Source organism: Dipodomys spectabilis, unplaced genomic scaffold, assembly GCF_019054845.1.
Source record: "Dipodomys spectabilis isolate Male_0828 unplaced genomic scaffold, ASM1905484v1 ptg000464l, whole genome shotgun sequence".
Lineage (NCBI taxonomy): Eukaryota > Metazoa > Chordata > Mammalia > Rodentia > Heteromyidae > Dipodomys > Dipodomys spectabilis.
The window spans coordinates 902,966-922,022 of record NW_024871141.1 but is presented as its reverse complement, the minus strand read 5'-3'; the positions used below and the strand labels follow the sequence as shown (position 1 = coordinate 922,022).

The 19,057-nt window shown below is 34.9% G+C and overlaps 1 pseudogene; it reads right to left on the bottom strand.

Moving 5' to 3' along the window:
* Positions 1–9,648: 9,648 nt before the first annotated feature.
* Positions 9,649–9,744, bottom strand: LOC122098222 (annotated as a pseudogene).
* Positions 9,745–19,057: the final 9,313 nt, after the last annotated feature.

Genomic DNA, 19,057 nt, shown 5'->3' with positions numbered 1-19,057 from the left:
GGTTTATGTTTACTGAGTTTCAATTGATTGTCAGGGCTGCTGTAGTGAGGGTCAGCCTCTGGCTCTGTTTACCCAGGGAAGAAAGCCACTCCTTCGTGGTTGTAACTTTCTCTGCCTCTTTGTGGTGACTTTCCCATGGGTGGAGTTGAGAATGGCAGATCAGGGTAGGTACTTGTTACTCGCTAAAAGACTCTTGTTTTCATCAAAGAACTGAGTTGGATCTAGCTGCTTAGCCAGGCCTTTGTCTACATCAAAGATGGATATCTCCAGTGTTGGAGGGAGGGATGGCCTTCCCTCCTCTGCTCCCTTTGAGAAGGAGTGAGGATGTCAGTTTTGTACTCACGCTGGAGTCTTGGTTCCTGGGTAGCCTCTGGTCTGCTATCTGCAGGATGAAGATATCTGCTACTTGTCAGTTCTTGCTGGTGTTGAGTAAAATCTGCTCACCCGCTGCATCTGACACATTTGTCCCAGACTCTCTGGGTTGTAGTTATGGCAGCTATGGATGCCACCACTGCCAGCACAGCAACCTCAGTCATGGGTGCTGGAAAATGCTCAGATCTGTCTCCCTACCTGGATTTTCCCTCTCTGCCCAAACTCTCTGTACTGTGATGGCACACTTGGTGTGCCTAGGACTGTTCACTGGAACACTAGAACTGCTTTCTATGTGAGAGCTTGTTTAGCCACCATATTCTCCTCTGCCATCTTCTCGAAATTTCTGAAGGTGTTTAAATATTACTAGAATTGTTTTGGAATAAAAATGTTCACCTTGACTATCTTGAGAAAGAAAAATTGGTTTCTCAGCACTATAGGTAAGAACTTGAGTGAATTAAACAAAAGGAAAAATGAGGAACAACTCAACACATACATTCAAAAGAACCAAAACAACCCAAGAAAACACAAATTAACTCAGTACTCAAAAACCTGCAGGAAATGCAAAGATTTTTTTAAAAATAGCTATGATAAAGTTATGAAAATCCTGACTACATGGGAGTCTACTATTGTGAGGATAGTTGTTAAAGCTCAGACTGGACTGAAAGATCTGTACATAATGTCAGGCACTTGTTATTCTAAATTCCAGGAAGAATAACATGAAGTAGACTGAGCCCACGATCATACACAAGTAGGAAGGAAGATACTATCTGAAAGTTAATCAGGACAATTTTGGGCTGGGGGCATGCCAAAGTGGTAAGAGCATCCATTTAGGAGACACAAGACACTCAATTCAAATTCCAATATTATGGGTATTAAAGAAAAAAAGCTATGACTTTAAATAATGGGAATAATTGCAAGATTTGAATATTTGAGTGGAGAAAAATCCATGAGAGAGATAGAGTTTACCCATGTTGCAATACTTTCTACATAAGTGATAATATTATGTGGTACTCCAGACATAACAGAGTTACCTTACAAATGAGCATGGATGTGCATTTGGGTGAAGGTAATACTCTATTTACACAGGTGTAAATTAAATACTTTTTGGGGGTAGATTTTAGTTCTTGTACTAAGAGCCTGGGTGATATCTCTGAGTCTTTTCTCTCAAGGCTATCACTCTACTACTTTGAGCCACAGTTCCAATTCTGATTTTTTATTGGTTGTTTGGAGATAAGAGGCTCATGGACTTTCCTGACCAGAATGGCTTCAAACCATGATCGTCAGATCTCAGCCTCCTGAGTAACCAGGATTCCAGGCCTGAGTCGTCCATGTTTTTAATAATTTAGTAAATTGTACAATTACAGAAGTTATAATTTATCATTATAACCTTTATAGTGTATATTTATATCAATGCATACATACAGAAATATTTTAACATATTTTTGTATCTATAGTAGATTTATGAATTCATCCTTCAAAATAAAATAACATGGAAACAAGTTTAATGAGGAGCAAAGCAAAGGGAATTGTCACGTTTCTTGTTGTTGAATGAAATATGAATTGTGAGAATCGGTTTGAGAAAACCATTTAACAAAATGGATAATGGCTATTAATTCCAATCCCTTTTTTTTGGGGGGGGGGTCCGGTCATGGGGCCTGAACTCTGGGCCTGGGCACTGTTCCTCAGCTCTTCATCTCAAGGCTAGTGCTGTACCACTTGAGCCACAGCGCCACTTCCGGCTGTTTTCATTTTGCTTATGTGGTGCTGAGGAATCGAACCCATTGCCTCGAGCATGCAAGGCAAGTGCTCTGAGCCACCTTCCCAGCCCTAATTCCAATCCCTTTATTTGCCCATATTGTCCATCTTCACACATGAGTGTCAAAGTCAAACCACACTTTTTTGCCTTTGTATTTAATCACATGTTATAATTTAGGGGATAGGTGAAGTAATCAAATAAAGATTAAAATAATAGTAAGTGTGGCTATGGGTTAGAGCTGAAAATTATTTTAAATATGATAATAGCTAATTAAATTCCATATCTCTTACTTTTCCTCTATTGTCATATACCTCATTCCCACATTAGGAAAGTACATAGAAGGTTCTCACTAAATTATGTGTAAAATTATGAAAAAATGTATTAAAAGAATATGGGCACATCGGGGCTGCGAAAGTGGCTCAGTGGTAGAGCTGTTGCCTTACATGCATGAGGCCCTGGGTTTGATACCTCAGCACCACATAAGCAAAAAGAAGAAAGCCAGAAGTGACGCTGTTGTAGATTGTTAGCCTTGAGCAGAAAAGCTGAGGGACAGCGCCAGAGGGGCCCAGAGTTCAGGCCCCTCGACCGGACAGAGAAAAACAACAACAAAAGAATATGGGTACAGTGTGGTTTTAGCTGATTGAGACTTGTGGGGGGTAGTGTGTTTTTGAGGACCTGAAAAACGTGATGGAGATGAAGGAAGGGATGTGCTAATTCTGGCAAAAAGGCTAGAGGATTGCTCCCAGAAAAATAGTGATGAATTCTTCTAAAAGTTTAGAGTAAAATCACTCTCACAATCATGTTCACTATTGTACTATTCACCGTAGAGAATTTATGGAAACAGCCCAGACGCACTTTAGCAGAGGGATGGTTGGAGAAAGTGTTGCACATATACACAATTGGATTGCACCCATCCATTATAAAGACTGTTACAGCATTTGCAAAGAAATGGATAGATCTAAAATTAAGTTAAGTAAACGAAGTCACAGCCAGACACAAAAAGGATGCATATTTAGAAGCCAGAATTTTATGCAAGTAAAACAACAGTATTAATCAAAGCATGCTATTTGCAGAGGAGTACTTAACAGGTGTAATTTCTTATAAAATTGAACTTTTAATCCAACAAAATGAATACCAGGAGTCTACCACTTGGAAAATATGAGGGGAAGTCAAAGGGAAGAAATAGAGACTTATGGAAGTAGAGAGTGAAGCCTTAATATTCAATGCAGATAGTATGAAACTAGAAAAAACCAAAGTGGGTTGAGGTTTGGAAGGATGTGAGAAAGTTGTGTAAAGATCCATTGTAATTATAAACGGATTCGTTGAATGGAAAACCCTTTGTACAATTATTTAATAAAAATATAATTAAAAACAATGGAGACATCTGATCTTAAACCATGAGTCAATATGATAATTTTCTTCTCAGAAATTTTCTTTGCAGGTATTTTCCTCATAATGACAGAAAATTGAACAACGCAATGTATATCAATGCATCACTTTGCATATCCTAAATAGACAATATAAAAACCACAGTAAAAATATTAGAATATATCACATGATAAAATAACAGGTAGAAAGTATCAAACTCTGATTTTTTTTCCAAGTGCTTTACCTTTGGTATCTAATTTAATCCTCACAATAATCCCATAAATTGGAACTACTTCTATTTTTAATTCTAAGATGATGATATTTAAGTCTTCAGAGTTGGAATTACTAGTACAACATTGTACACATGGTAAGTGTTAACCTGCGTTCCATTCCCACCATATGAACTTACCTCATTCTATTTTATAACTAAATAGCAGCACTCAGTCTACTAATTCTAGGAAAATTCCCAAAATTATTGTGCACACTCTAATAATATTTCACTTTATCTTTGTTAGAAAATAGGTAACTAAGTCAGACACCGGTGGCTCACACCTATAATGCTAGCTACTCAGGAGGCTGAGATCTGAGGATTGTGGTTCAAAGCCAGCTCGGGCAGGACAGACTGTGAGACTCTTATCTCTAATAAACCACTAGTAAACTGGAAGTGGCACTGTGGTCCAAGTGGTAGAGCGCTTGCCTTGAGTGGAAGAGCACAGGGGCAGCACCCAACCCAGAGTACAAGCCCCATGACCAACAACAACAAAAAAAGAAAATAAGAAGTAACTGTAATATGAAAACTCCAAGTTCATAATCAATTTATACCTCCCTGGTGAAAGGAACTGCTAAACTATAACATTCTTGATTTCTAGCTCAAAATAGTAGAAATCATATTTTATCCCTTCACTCAACACTGCACTGCCTGGGGACCACATCTCTGGTTAACACAGTCTTACTGAAAGAATGACCTGCCCAATTCCTGATGGAAATAGACTGCAGGTCTTTTGGAGCAATTGTTTCCACATTGTAGCTCACCTAAATTGTTTACCATTAGAAGTATTTTGATTGCTTTTTATACCCAACATTTTGAGAGAAATGTACTACTTTAAAATGTTATTAAAATAAGACTGATATAAAAATCACTTTGACCCCAGATACATATTTTACTTTTCATATACCCAAAAATGCAGTCTTACCTGTCATTAATGTTAGGAAACAGAGGTTAAAAATCATAGACACCAAGACCTAATTTTGAATTAAAGACTCTCCAACTTGTGAATACAATTGGTTTAAAAAGACATCAATACTACTGCATTTTTAAGTCCCTATGATAATGATAATGATTCCCTATGATAAGGATAATGATAAACTATTAGCACTTAAAAATAACTCATTTTCTTGGAAGTAGGACAAAAAACACAAGGTTAATCCTAATCATTTTAAAAGACCTTTATTTATACTAAAAGTTCACTCATAACTATAAAGATTCTAAAACTAACTGAAGTAGAGAAGAAATAATTTAACTGCATCATCTACATTCAATGGACTATTAATTCAAGACAAAATTATACTAATAATTAGCTTACCCAATTCACTTACATTCTTTTATTCTATTCCATGTACTTTCATAAAAATTGGGTTTCCATAAAATGAAGCATAAAAAAGCGTATAAACCCACTTACATTTTCAGATCTAAACAATATTTATTTCAGAAATTTTAGCTCTACACTCAATGAACTGAAAAAATACTAAAATATTCAAAAGATTTTCAGAAATTGGAAGACTTGCTCTGGGATGTTATGTATATTGGAAGAGATATTCAAAAAGCCTTATTTGTTAAAGTTGCCATAGTTACTCCCACAAAAGAGCCATTAGTAAAGATATCTGTACATGTACAAAACACCTTCAAATGCATCCACAATCTGGACATGACATTTGCTTTTTGTTTGTTCATATTTGAAAGGAATATCTAACAAGCATATCCACAATACTTATTTTCAATGAATAAGATGGAATAGTCAAACATAGCATGGGTTGGATTATCTCTTAATGAGAATAAATATAATCTTGCAAAGAAAGTAATTTTCAACAGAAATCCGGAAAGAGTTTATCCAACTTGTGTTTCACAGGAATCACCAGAGAAAAATACCTGTTTGGTCAAGTTGGTCCAAATCACTCCATGTGTGCATCTTAAAAGTATAACCAATTTAAGAGGTCAAATACGTATTTTGTACTGACAATCATCTTATAGCAATAACTTACTAACTAATTATGTCTGTATCTTCTTACCTAACATACAATAAAAGCTGAAAGCAGTCTCTTTTTCTAACTTAATATTGTAAATGCTTTGATTATGATGCTATTATTAGACAAATAATATGTACAAAGGGTGGTTCCACTGAAATGACATGACAGAACCCTGATAAATAAAAACATTGCAACACAGTTAGCTTTTTTCAGCCTCACCCTGTCCACATTGGCAAGCAACATTGCAAGAGCACACGCACACGTATACACATACACACATGTTCGCACATGTACACACACATATACATGCATGCTAAATTCAGGGTTTTTTGTACAAAAAAGTCCAAATAAAATATTAGTGATTAGGACAAATGATAATATGCCTTATTACAAAATAATACATAAATCATTACCACACCTGTTATATTTTGCCTTCCTCTCCACATGTGACCACTTAATTTATTTTTAATTAATTAATTACCTTATTAAATAATTTATTTGTTTGGTGCTAATACTAGGACTTGAACTCAGGGCCTGGCTTTGTCCCAGAATTTATTTTTTTGTTTCAGTTTTCTCAAGGCTAGCATTTTACTGCTTATACAACAGCTCCATTTCTAGCTTTTGCTGGTTACTTTCAAATCAGAATCTAATGGACTTTTTTTTCTTGGTCTGCTTTCAAACCACAATGCTCAGATTTCATCTTACTGATTAACTACTACTAAAGACCTAAGCCATCAGTGTGGCTTCTACATTTTCCTCAATAGTTATCTAATGCACATACTTAGATGGTAATTTTAAAATGAGAGTATAGAAGCAAGATGTACAGTGATGATACTGTCCTGTCAGAAATTCAAGTTAGTAATGTAAATTTATTCTTAAAAAACCATACACAAAAAATAGTATGATATAGCGTAAGAGAACTCACTATTGAACATATGAGTCTTAAGAGCTTTCTAATAGATCCATTATTTATTGGTACCCAACATTAGAAAAATGTATGAGGCATTGGTAAAATAGAAGTCCTTTGCATGACTACATACATTCCTTGTTTTTATAAGACACTTGCTTTCATCTAAAAAGTAGTGCTGTCTATTGTCTCCATGTGATTTTGATGATTGAAAGTGCTTATTGAGAAGGTCAAAATGTATTAGTAGTCCTTCACTATCAATTCTCATTTTCTTCTTGGAGAATATAATGATCAAATCAATAGTTCAGAATCAGCAAGCAATACTTCAGAATCATGCTTCCAGTGCAAGTGGATCACCAGTAAGAAATCCTCAATACCAATTTCCACAAAGTTTTGTCACAGATACAATCTCCCTGCCTTCTCTAGCTGCTTTACTACCTTCTTATTCCTTCATTGTACAAGAAAAGTATGATTCAACTGATTTCAGTCAGATCTGTTACTAGAATTATCAAGGATTTATTTTATTGTCTGTAATTTGGTAAAGTTATGTCTCTTTACGTAGGCTACTAAAAATGTATTTACTAATTTCAAGTAAATACATAAATTCTATTTCCATCTCTTTTAAAAAATAAAATTTTGTCTGCTCTACAAATTGATCAGAGGCATGGATTTTGTGGCTAGCTAGGTCATTACACATCTGTCTCTTTCTTTCTCTCTACCTTTTATGGTTCTCATAATATGATTGCTCCATAATTATCCTCATTTATTTTGCTTTTATATTTTTGGTTGCATCATTTCACTTTTTGCTCTGCCATTTCCCAAATCATTTATATAGAAGGCATTATTTCCTATTTTCTCATGCCTAGAATACGTTGCACATGAAGACATCACTGCTCCTCATTTTCAGTGTGTACATTTGAATATGAAGGAATATATTTCCTCTGCTCTCCATCAATTCCCTGCTCTCCAGTTAGAATAATTTTGAATAGTAAAATTGGAAAAAGAGAAAATAAATCATGGTGAATAAACAGTTGCAGAAAATTCACCAGATATTTCTGACCAGTTCAACCAATGTGAAATATTAGGGAAATACATGGACACCTCATTCCCACTGGCACTCAAAGTCTCTGGTTAGGCAATTCTTAGGAATATGGGGAACAAGATGAAAAAGTAAGGAATGGTATCAATTGCAAGAAAAAAAATTGGAGGAGGATCCAAGCAAATTTCTTCATTGGGCTTCCGAAAATATTCAACTTGTTACAGTGCGGAGACTTCTTTCCCAAAAGGCCACTCATGTGAATAGTAGGGATGATGATGAGTATACCCCTCTTCGAGAAGCCTACAGTGGACACTTAGACATTGTCAGTGAGTTGGTGTCTCAAGCAGCACATGCAATAACTGTAGATTACTGCACACCCCTGCACAGTGCATATACGTGGAATAATACCACAGTGGCTTCTTTCTTACTTCATCATGATACAGATACCAATGCCCAAACTAAAGGACTCTTTTTTAAAATTTTTTTTGGTCTGGTCGCGGGTCCTGAATTCTGGGCCTGGACGCTGTCCCTCAGCATTTCAGCTCAAGGCTAGCGCTCTACCACTTGAGCCACAGCATCACTTCCGGCTTTTTTTCTGCTTATGTGGTGCTGAGGAATCGAACTTAGGTCCTCATGCATGCAAGGCAAGCGCTCTATCACTGAGCCACCTTCCCAGCCCAAATATTTTTTTTGTTTGATTTTTGTTGTTGTGTTTTTTTTTTTTTTTTTGGTCCTACGTGGGGCTTGAGCTCTGGGCTTGGGTGCTGTTTCTGTGCTCTTCAGCTCAAGGGGAGCATTCTACCACTTGAGCCACAGTTCCACTTACCCAAGCTAAAGGAATTTGACACCCTTACATCTTGCTGTCGAGAATTGAGATAATAAAGATATGCTGGATAGCCTTCTGTTGAACCATTATATAAAACCAGGCCTGAAGAACAATATAGAAGAAACTGCATTTGATATTGCCAAAAGGATAATTATGTATCACTACCTCTATGAAGCTGTGAAAGGCTGTACAAATTGTTCACCGAAGTCCTAATGGTCGGGTTAAGTTTCTTAAATTTCAAAAATGCAAGTCCATCGTTTGTGTCCCTACAAAACATTTTCACAATCCAAATAAGAGCAATATCTTTTTTTTTGGTCGGTCATGGTGCTTGAGCTCTGGGCCTGGGAGCTATCCCTGTGCTCTTCAGCTCAAGGTGAGCGCTGTACCACTTGAGACACAGCTCCACTTCCAGTTTTCTAGTGGTTTATTTGAGATAAGAGTACCACAGACTTTCCTTCCCAGGCTGGCTTTGAACCATGATCCTCAGTTCTCAGCCACCTGTGTAGCTAGGATTATAGGCATGAGCCACCAGTGCCCGGCAGCACCAATATTTTACTGTAAAAATTCGTGGATTCCGTGGAATTCTTCCAAGTGAATTGCCTGCCTTTGATGTAAAAATGTATTCAATAGTTTTTGTATACATGTATAATAATGTCTTCAGAGTTTGTGATTTTTTAATCAGAAATAATTTTAATTTACCTGTTGAAATGAGTAGCACAGAAACTAAAATATTTCTGATGCTTGTCTGAAAAAGTATATTTTAAAATATTCTATATTCTATGTTTGCATAATGTTCATAATTTATTTTTTCCTAGATATACTTTGAATTCTACATTATTTTATAATATATAGGTTCATTAATGTGTCCTTTCCGATTGCATTCCATATAGAACAGTCTGATTCCTTTTTTCCTAGGTCTTAATATTATTTCTCTTTGGGATAAAATGACATGACAATGTTGTCTAATTTGAAAAGTTTTGTAAAGTTTTATGCTACATAAACGCCTTTCTGAGGTGAAGATTTAATACACTGATGTCAAACTAAATTTAATAATATGAATTACGTGCATTGTTACACTTGTAATTTTGTAATCAACTTTTTAATAACTGTTTTTCATTTCTTGCATCTGAAGAATGAAAAATATGGAATACTTCTCAAATTTTCATATTATCCTTGTGCAAGTGCCATGTTAATCTCTGTATTGTAAGAAGGAAACCTTATTGTTCCTAACAATGCTATCGATCTTATTTCCCTAAAATTCTGTGAATAGTGGAAAAAAAATTATATTGATCAGTCGATTGATCACATTTGCAAAATTTTTTTGTCAATGACTGTATTAAGTCTTTTTATTTGGTATTTGATCGTACTCTCAGTTATTTATAGCTAGGTCCAAAGGTGATGGCTTTTTCAAGTACTTATTTATCCAACTGAATTAGCTTTGTGGACCTAATGGATTCAAAGTAAGCATTGCTTAAGAGCTTCTTCTAAACTTCTTCAGCTGCCAATTTCCCAAATGAGGTGTTACTGGAACAAATGTCTACCTGAGCCTTTACCCTTCTTCCATGTGGGAACAGACCCACTAGAATATCTTACCCTGACAGCAAAGATTTTCTTACTAGAACAAAACTAATCTTGGTTACAAGGGATCATTGAGAGATGAACAGTTCAAATAGAACTGTTCAGACTAGAAGGTATTTTATCAAAATATAATTGTTTATTATACCTTCCATTTCAAAAGTAGCTAAAGACAAGAAGGTGGAAAAATTGTTCGTATGCATGATTACTTATTGTTCTGGCCTGTCTACCATCCAACCAGGCAGGAACTTACACTACTGCCTTTTTATCACCAAATATTTTCAGAGTTGCAGGAGAAGTGCATATGTTTCTCCTCGTTATTAGGCATTAAATTGATAATGTTTTAATCACAGTGTTTCGTCTTGCCTCCATGCTGTAAATCTACAAATGGTAAAGTTTAGGTCTAACCCTATCAAACACTGAGGTAGAGATAATGGAATAATACTTTAAAACAGAGATGCCTTTGATACAGTAACTACAACAGAACAATACAAAATGTGTGCCTTTTAATTATATATAGTCATATATTTTATATTAATATGTGCTGATTTTATATTTCACACAATGAAACTTACTAGAATTAGTTGATAATTTGACAAATAAATTGATATTTATTTTTCCAATAAATAGAATTGGAATATAAATATTTAGGTTTAAAATATATATTAGAGTTTAAAAAGTATCAATGCAATGTTTTTACTATAAACTTGTGATACATTATAACTGTTCTTTGCCTTCTGAATCCACATGGTAAAAAAACAATGTTTTCCTCTAATCTGTAATGGATTTTACTCTTCTGCTCTGTTTATTGTTTTAACTCGCCTGTCCCAAACTGTTTTTCTCCATATTTCTGAAGCATTCCTAGTGATTATTCCCAAATTTTGCTAAGATGTCTAAAATATATTATTTTTCTGCAGTACCCATGGGTCCTAGGATCCCAGGTCCCAGTTACATGCATCATCAGATATCAGGGGCAAGACTTTTCACCAAGGCCCTTGCAACATATCAACACAAAGTAATTGAAGACCCATCTCAATTTCGCATTTCCTATATTTCAGGGCCCCAATTCCTTAAGATGCAGGAATTAGCAGTAAGCAATTGTGAAATGCAAGGCAACTTAAAATGAAGGATGAGATCACAAAATTTGAGAGAAAGTACTGTAATTCAAACATTCAACTTACAGATGACCAGCCCATATGAGTGAACAAGTTCACAAAGTGTCATAATTTATTTTTAATACCCCTCACCTATGATTAACGAAAGATTTTATTCCAACATAAGTGGGCCAAAAATAGTTCCTGGAAGGACAGACCCATAATTGGTCTACCAAAGCCCGAAAACTTGACTTAGAGGTCAAATGTAATTCAGAAAAACATTTGAAGCACTCCTTAGTGCTTCAAAACACTGGGACTTCAGTACAACATGGTTCTGTGGTATAAAAATGTCACTCTCAAACCAATGATAATCTACATTTAATCTACTGAAAGTACATTCATTTTCAAATCAACTTTTTAAAATCACTTTCGCCAAAATAACATTTGACAAGTTGATGATACTTAGTGACATTACAAGTTTTTCAAGTGTAGGGAGCAAGTTAAATAGAGTTGAATTATTTACACAGCACTAATGCCAAACATGTTCAACCATTCATTAAAGTGTAGAAATACTACCACCCACAATTTGTGTTTTTCAGTAAGAGCCTTTCAGAAATGTGTTAAATAGATCAACCTCCTAAATTTCAAACCCAAACGTTAGCTAATAAATTTCATCATTTAATAAGGTACATTTTAAAAAATCACAAATAGTTGCCTTATCATATGTTATTTTATGTTTTCCCTCTGTCTAACATAGTAAGAAATATGACTTTAAGTCTTGACTATGGGTACTTATCAGAGATATGACAAACATAATATCTCTCTTCTACTTCTATCATATTCCTCTCTAGGAATACATTTTAATTTTCTTCTTTTTCCAAAACTTCTAGCTAGTAGAAAATATTATTCCATGTAAAATAAAAGAATCACACCATTGTACAAATCCATTTATAAAAATTCATAGTTAGGAATACATTCTAAGCCATTTTTTAACTTTCTTTTTGACTAAAGATTAATCTTCCAAACGGTTGAGAATAAATTCATGTTTAGGTGCTTCCCATATCCAGTCTTGCAAATTGTTGCTGCAGATGAATGAATTATGGAAATATAAACTGGCACCAGTTCAAGAATATGCAGGATTGAAACTCCATGGAATGTATATAAACTTTTCAAAGTATTAATAGACATTTTATCAGAATGACTATCAGGAAGTTGAAATCAGAGAGGAATTATAGTAAAGACATAGAATGAATGCAAAATGAACAAGGGGCAAATACAGTTAGAATACTGAATGTACACATATGATGAAGGAAGTGGTAAATTGGAAATAAATCTTGGAGAAAGGGTTGGTTGAGAATGATGGAAGGAGTGACTCAGAGCTAGGAGCATTGGACAATTAGATGGATATATTTAATTGTAACAGAATTGCACAACCTTTTAAAATTCAGTTACAAAACACAACAAGAAACAAAAACACACAAAAATCACAACCAAACAGCAATCTCTAGAGTATGAATATGACCACTCAAAATTTTAATCAGTTAATGAAGGGCAGTCTTGGGAAAAGCAAACAAAGCTGTTCAAAGAGGGAAGTTTGGGATAGGGGAGAATTTTGAACAGAATTAGATTGTCTAAGGTTATAAATCACCTATATCTGCTGCAAACAGTATCTTTCTTCTACGAGTTTTCTGTCTGAACTGGATAATCCAATCCTGAGACACACTTGGTAGCTTGTGAGGTAGAATTGAAGAAACAAGATCAAGAACCCATTACTCCACTGGAGAGAAAACAATCCTCTATTTTCTCAAATCTCTCTTCACTACTTTTTCTTCATACTTTTAAGTCAATTGATTTTGAATTATATTTTTTCTTCTTTCTTCTGGCAAAGTAATTGGTCAAAGTAATTTCATTAAATATTATTTGCCATTTTCTTCTTTCATGCTGTTTAATTGGCCAAGTGAGTCCATAAAACTTCCCTCTTGCATTTGGTTGCCATGAAACAACATCTATGTTAATGAGGAGAAATCTAAAGTAAAACTTTGTCTCCAGAAAACAGTCCAAGAGGCTGTGATCACAAATATTTGGCTATATATTTTTTCTTTTACCTTGAAAGACTTCTTGTGTCTAAAGTGCCCACAAAAATAAGTACTCCATCACTTGTTGGTTCAATCAGAATTGTCTAACCTCAAAGATATATTTGCTAACAAGATGTTTAGAGGAAACAAAATATACTGCACTTTTTATCTTCTCTCTTAAGATTCTCCTTAGATACCATATCAGGAACAGTGAAGTTATTCTATGCAAAATTATTTCAATAGATTATTTTTCTCTTGGTCTTGCATTTGCTCACCAAGCTGTATGGAGGAAAATAGAGTTAAATCACCCATACTTTGGAAGAAAGTGTCTGTTACAAAAGGACAATACTTCTAAGACCTACTTCTATGTCCTCCTCTTATCTCTTGCCGGAGTTCCAATTAATCACAGCTTCTTGACTTCAAGTCTCGTGAAGCTGAAGGCCATTCTGGCTCCACCACTGCTACATCTTCATTATTTCTCTTTTAAAACTCTTTAAGTTGCCTCATTTGGATGTGGAATGTATTTTCCTGTCTTCTTTCAATCAGTTCTGCATTGTAGTGAGCCAAATGGGCTCTGTAAAATCACTTTAGGGAGTAAAAATACTAACAAAATTGATATCAAAAAGTTTTGGCCTCCCTTCACTGCTGAAGTCATTACGCTTAGCTAAGTCTTCTAAGAAAACATTTTTTTATTATTTTTTCCATTTGCTCAATTCTTTTCTGAACTTTTTGGTATATGTAATAAAAGAAGTCTTCACTATCTCATATTAATAAGAATATTATTTTTTGTGAGCCACTTAGAAATGTGAAATCATTCGTTTGAAGTATCCAATCAGATTTTTTTTTCTGTGTTTCACTGCTTCATGTCCAAAGACATTGTGGAAAGTGTTACAAACAGAAATGTGTAATCCTAACACCTTCTTTTATTGTGGAGGGCACTTTCTCCCTAAATATTTTGACTCCAATTATCTTTTTCAGAGAACTACTGTTTGGTAATTAAAGGTAAATTTACAAATTTTGATGCCTTATTTTTTTAAGAACTTTTAATTTAAATTCCAATACAATCTGGTTTCAAACAGTGAGAATATCGTTCCTGGGTAAGGGCAATTCCAAGGGAACCTACAGGATTTACAGCAAGGTTTCTGAGGTTTGTTTGTTTAGTGTGAAAAAGAGCCATCTTCATCCACATTGCTCCCTCTCTACTAAGTCTCCTTGGATTTCTTTGCATGAAAGTCTATTCTTCCAGGCAATTTTAAATTTTCTTAATAGGCTAAGTTGTTAAAAATTTTGAACAATTAAATTTTACCTGTCATAACTTTAAAATCCTTGAAAATCCTTTATCAGAACCACAAATTCACCAATCCTAATTCCATCTTTTCCATCAAAATGTTAACATGCTGTTTTCATGATATAGTATCCATGCAGCTATTATTTTCTAGTGGCTTTGTTATGCGTATATATAGCCATATTAGATGATGCTAAGCAAAATGAATTCCAAGATATGGAACCAGATTTTTTTTTTCATTTATGGTTGTTGTTTTTGATGAACTATGTGATTTCTGTTTTCTTTGGTGTGTTCCCCTATGGTTTATCCCTGCTGTATGGTGAGACAATGGTGAGAATAATGATGAGACAAAGGACAAAAGGCAAACCACTGCAATAGCAATACTCACAAGACAATAGGTTGGAAATGTATTTCACAACTTGTGAGCGGTGAAGGGGTGAAGGAAAACAGTGAGAAAAATGAGGGAGTGTTACCAAGTTTGAAAAGTTATGATTTAATACCTTACAATTATTGTAACCCCACTGTAAATCATTTTGATAATAAAATTGAAAAAATAAGCTGCATAAAATATAATTTCACTGTATTAGCACAGTAAATAATATTCTTTATGTAGTAACATTTTAAAAATCAATACTATTTGGCATCTAATTTGAATTAATTACCCCTTCTTTATCAGAGGGTAATCAACTTGCATGTTATCCAACTAGACAATATTTTCACAATATACTTGACTAATTTTTCAAAAAAAATAAATTTAGTACATTCTCATTCTAAAACGGAAAACAGTTTAATGCTATGTAAACCCATAACTTTTAAAAGTAAGTAAGTTTTTAAGAGGACAGAATATATGTGTTCTTCAAAATTCCTATGACAAATAACTACTCATTTTTAAATTCTCAACATACCTAAGAGATTCAAAACAGTACCTGTTTGCATGTTATGTAATTCTGCAATAGATGCAGTTTCCAATGAGGTGTTACAGATTGAGAAGTAAATAGAAAAATAGCCACATTCTGATAGAGGATAAAACTGTGAAGCATGTGTAATAATTAATTCTTCAAGAGTAAGCAATTGCTCATAAGAGTAAGCTATTATGTCTATGACCATCAATCCCAAGATTTATGCCATAAAGTCATACTAGCCCAACAGTTTCCAACTTGTAAGGGACACCTTAAAATTCCTTAATTCACATCATGAGTACCTAAACTCTATTTTGAAAAAATACTACACCTCTGCTAATGTGACACCCTCCTTGTTCTGAAAAGAACACCACAATAAACTGAGCTGCATCATTTTCCCTCCACTGGTATTCTTGAGATCAGAACACTTGCAAATACTATTTATATGTATACTTTTTAATTATCATAGATATTCACTATGCTAAGATAGGAAAATTATGATTCAAAGCCCACCCAGGCAGAAAGGTTTCTTAGAATCATATCTCCAAAAAACTTCTCCACAAAAGCCAGACTCAAGTGGCACTGAGGTTGAAGTGGTAAGGCATGAGCCTTGAGCATAAACAGGCTCAGAGACCCTGTCCAGGCCAAGAGTTCAAGCTCTAGGACGAACCAATAAAACAAAAACAAAATTGAAATCAAACCCCAAACCTAGCATTTTTCTCCATGTATACAGAGGCATGTAAATAAGGAAATGGCTTCCTGTGGTACATATAGGTAGAAGAAAGAAGATGTCACACAATTACTCTCTTCATACCATATTAAACCAAACCCTTAAAAAATTGGTTTTTCTAAATGTATAAATTAATGTCATCCATTTCTTGGCAACTCTGTCTAGATTATTCATATTAACATGGTATACATGAACTGTGCGAATTATCTATTAACTATGTTCTAATTATAATTATAACTCTCTTGAAATAATATCTAGGCAAATAGAATGCCAGAATCTTTCATGAATTTTTCAATTAATCCCTCTACTTAAAAAGAATCTTGTAGTATCCTATAGAATATGAAATAACAAACAAAACCAAAAAATATATTTTAAATCTAAATTATAATTTAACAAGGTCTACAAAGTCCTACATTAGACGAACTTTGCTATTTCTCCAGACATAAGCTTCTGTAATCCTTCAACATTTATTTGGAATCCAACAGAATGAGGCTTACTTACTTCTGCAAATTTTTGGATGGGAATCATGAGCTATTTTGCATCTAGGAATGTTCTGTAATGATGAGAGCATTTAAAAAACAAGTGACGTTATGTATGAGTTGCATTCAATAGGAAACTTGACTTCTCAAAACATAATGACAAAATTAGGCCAAACTTCCAACTGTGTATTCCTTTCTTGTTGATGGTTTGTTTTACTGAGACAAAATTATTCTACCTGGTCCAGGGAAGGTATCGTTATGTAATTCTACTCTCTAATCTCCTGTCTGAGTGCTAGAATTCCAGGCTTGTATCACATTGCCCTGCCATAGTTTGTTTTATTTAATCTAGAAACAGATTAGCAAATCTGAACTTCTCCTATAATCTTATCCACTAGACTGACTGCTCAGACTGTTTATGTACTATTTTCAAAGATGTTTTAACATTTGACACGGGATATGAACATTTTCAGATGCACCTGCAGGCTTTCCTGATTCATTCCACCTTGTATCATATCCCGTTAATAATGATTGCTTGACTTTCTTACTATCTCTGGTCCCTACCTATGTAATATTCTCAACTTCTGGGGGAAAGTTCACTTGAGGGCTTTCTAATATTAAAAATTATCACTTGAGTCTAGTCTTACTCAGGACCTATTTTCTATTGTTTTCTAACTTTCCTACATATTCTGAGAGTTGTTTCATTTGTATATTTTTGTGCGCACCCTATAAATGCCTCTGTGTGTATGTGTATGTTTGTATGTATGTATGCAAAAACCTAAAGCTGTAATTCAGCAATCTTGCTCGTGACTGGTATCCCAGCTTTTGGCTGGTTAATTATAGGTAGTGTCTCAAAGCCTATACTGTCCATGCTGGATGCAAATTGAACTTCCCAGATTCCTTTACATTCTTAGGTTTTATTTTTCCAGGAGTATGAACTTTTAAACTTCCAACACTTTTGTGAGTGTAAAGTCTCTCCTGTAGCCCAGATTTTTAACTCAAGAATTCATATAAAGATAGATGAATATATACATTACATATCCTGAGTGTACACTGTTAGAAATGTGATCATAAACCAAGTTGTTTTGAGATCTGAGGATTGGGGTTTAAAGCCAGCACGGGTAGGAAAGTCCTGGAGACTCTTTTCTCCAATAATTACCAGAAAACTGGAAGTGGCACTGTGGCTCAAGTGGAAGAGCACTAGCCTTGAGCTGCATTTCAGAGGGACAGCGCCCTGTCCCATATTTCAAGTAACACGAAAAACAACAACAATAGAAAGGAATATAAGAAAAGGAAAGAAAAAGAAATGTGATCTTAGCCACTAGGTTCATTGCTAGTATAATTCCTGTTCCCTCAAGATAGACTCTTTATTTCCAGTTAAGTCTATTCTCCCATATGTGACTTGCATTGGAAACAGAATCATTCTTCCATTCTCCTTTTTTTTTTTTGTCGGTCGTGGGGCTTGAACTCTGGGCCTGGGCGCTGTCCCTCAGCTCTTCAGCTCAAGGCTAGCTCTCTACTACTTGAGCTACAGCGCCACTTCCGGTTTTCTGGTGGTTTATTGGAGATAGGTGTCTCACGGTCTTTCCTGCCCGGGCTGGCTTTGAACCGCGATCCTCAGATCTCAGCCTCCTGAGTAGCTAGGATTACAGGCGTGAGCCACCAGTGCCCAGCGCCATTCTCCTTTTTGCACATTTACATGATTAGCAAGCGTGATTTAGAAAGGGAGTGGCCTCATGCTTCATGTTCCACTTAGCAGTAATGCTTTCACTATATCACTCCCATAAATCTACATACTGGACATGGCTTTATTGTTTCAATATTTTCTTATTTGTAGAGTCTTCTATATTGTATTGAACACTTATACATAAACACAGAACTTCTTTTTGTCCTATTATTGCTATAGTTTCTCTGACTGTTAACTCATGTACACTTGGGAAAGTAATGCACAGCATATAGACTCACAAAAAATGATCTGAGAACCTTCTTCCCATTTAAAATTCACCTTAATTTACAGAGCACATAAGAAGTTTGAACAAAATATTCTCATGGATAATGTATTAATAAGCAATTTAAATTGCATTTCTCTTTACTAAGTTGTCTCTGAAACACGTGTTACCTCATGTCCAAAAGTGTCTTTGTGCTATTTCAATGAAGCCAGAAAACATTCATTTTTTTCTGGAGCAGCACCATAGATTGTTAATGGATGTAAATGTTACTGGATGTGGAAACTCATCCCAGGAGAGGAATTGAACACTGAGAAATGATAAAGTTCAAGTTAACTATTGCTTTCCTTTTTACTGTACAAGAAAAGAATCCAAGGCTGGAAGGAAAATCTGTCTCTGACTTTTTTGAGTGTGTCTTTTACTCATATAAAACTTGTCTGTAAACTTCTGGTTGAGAGTATTGCA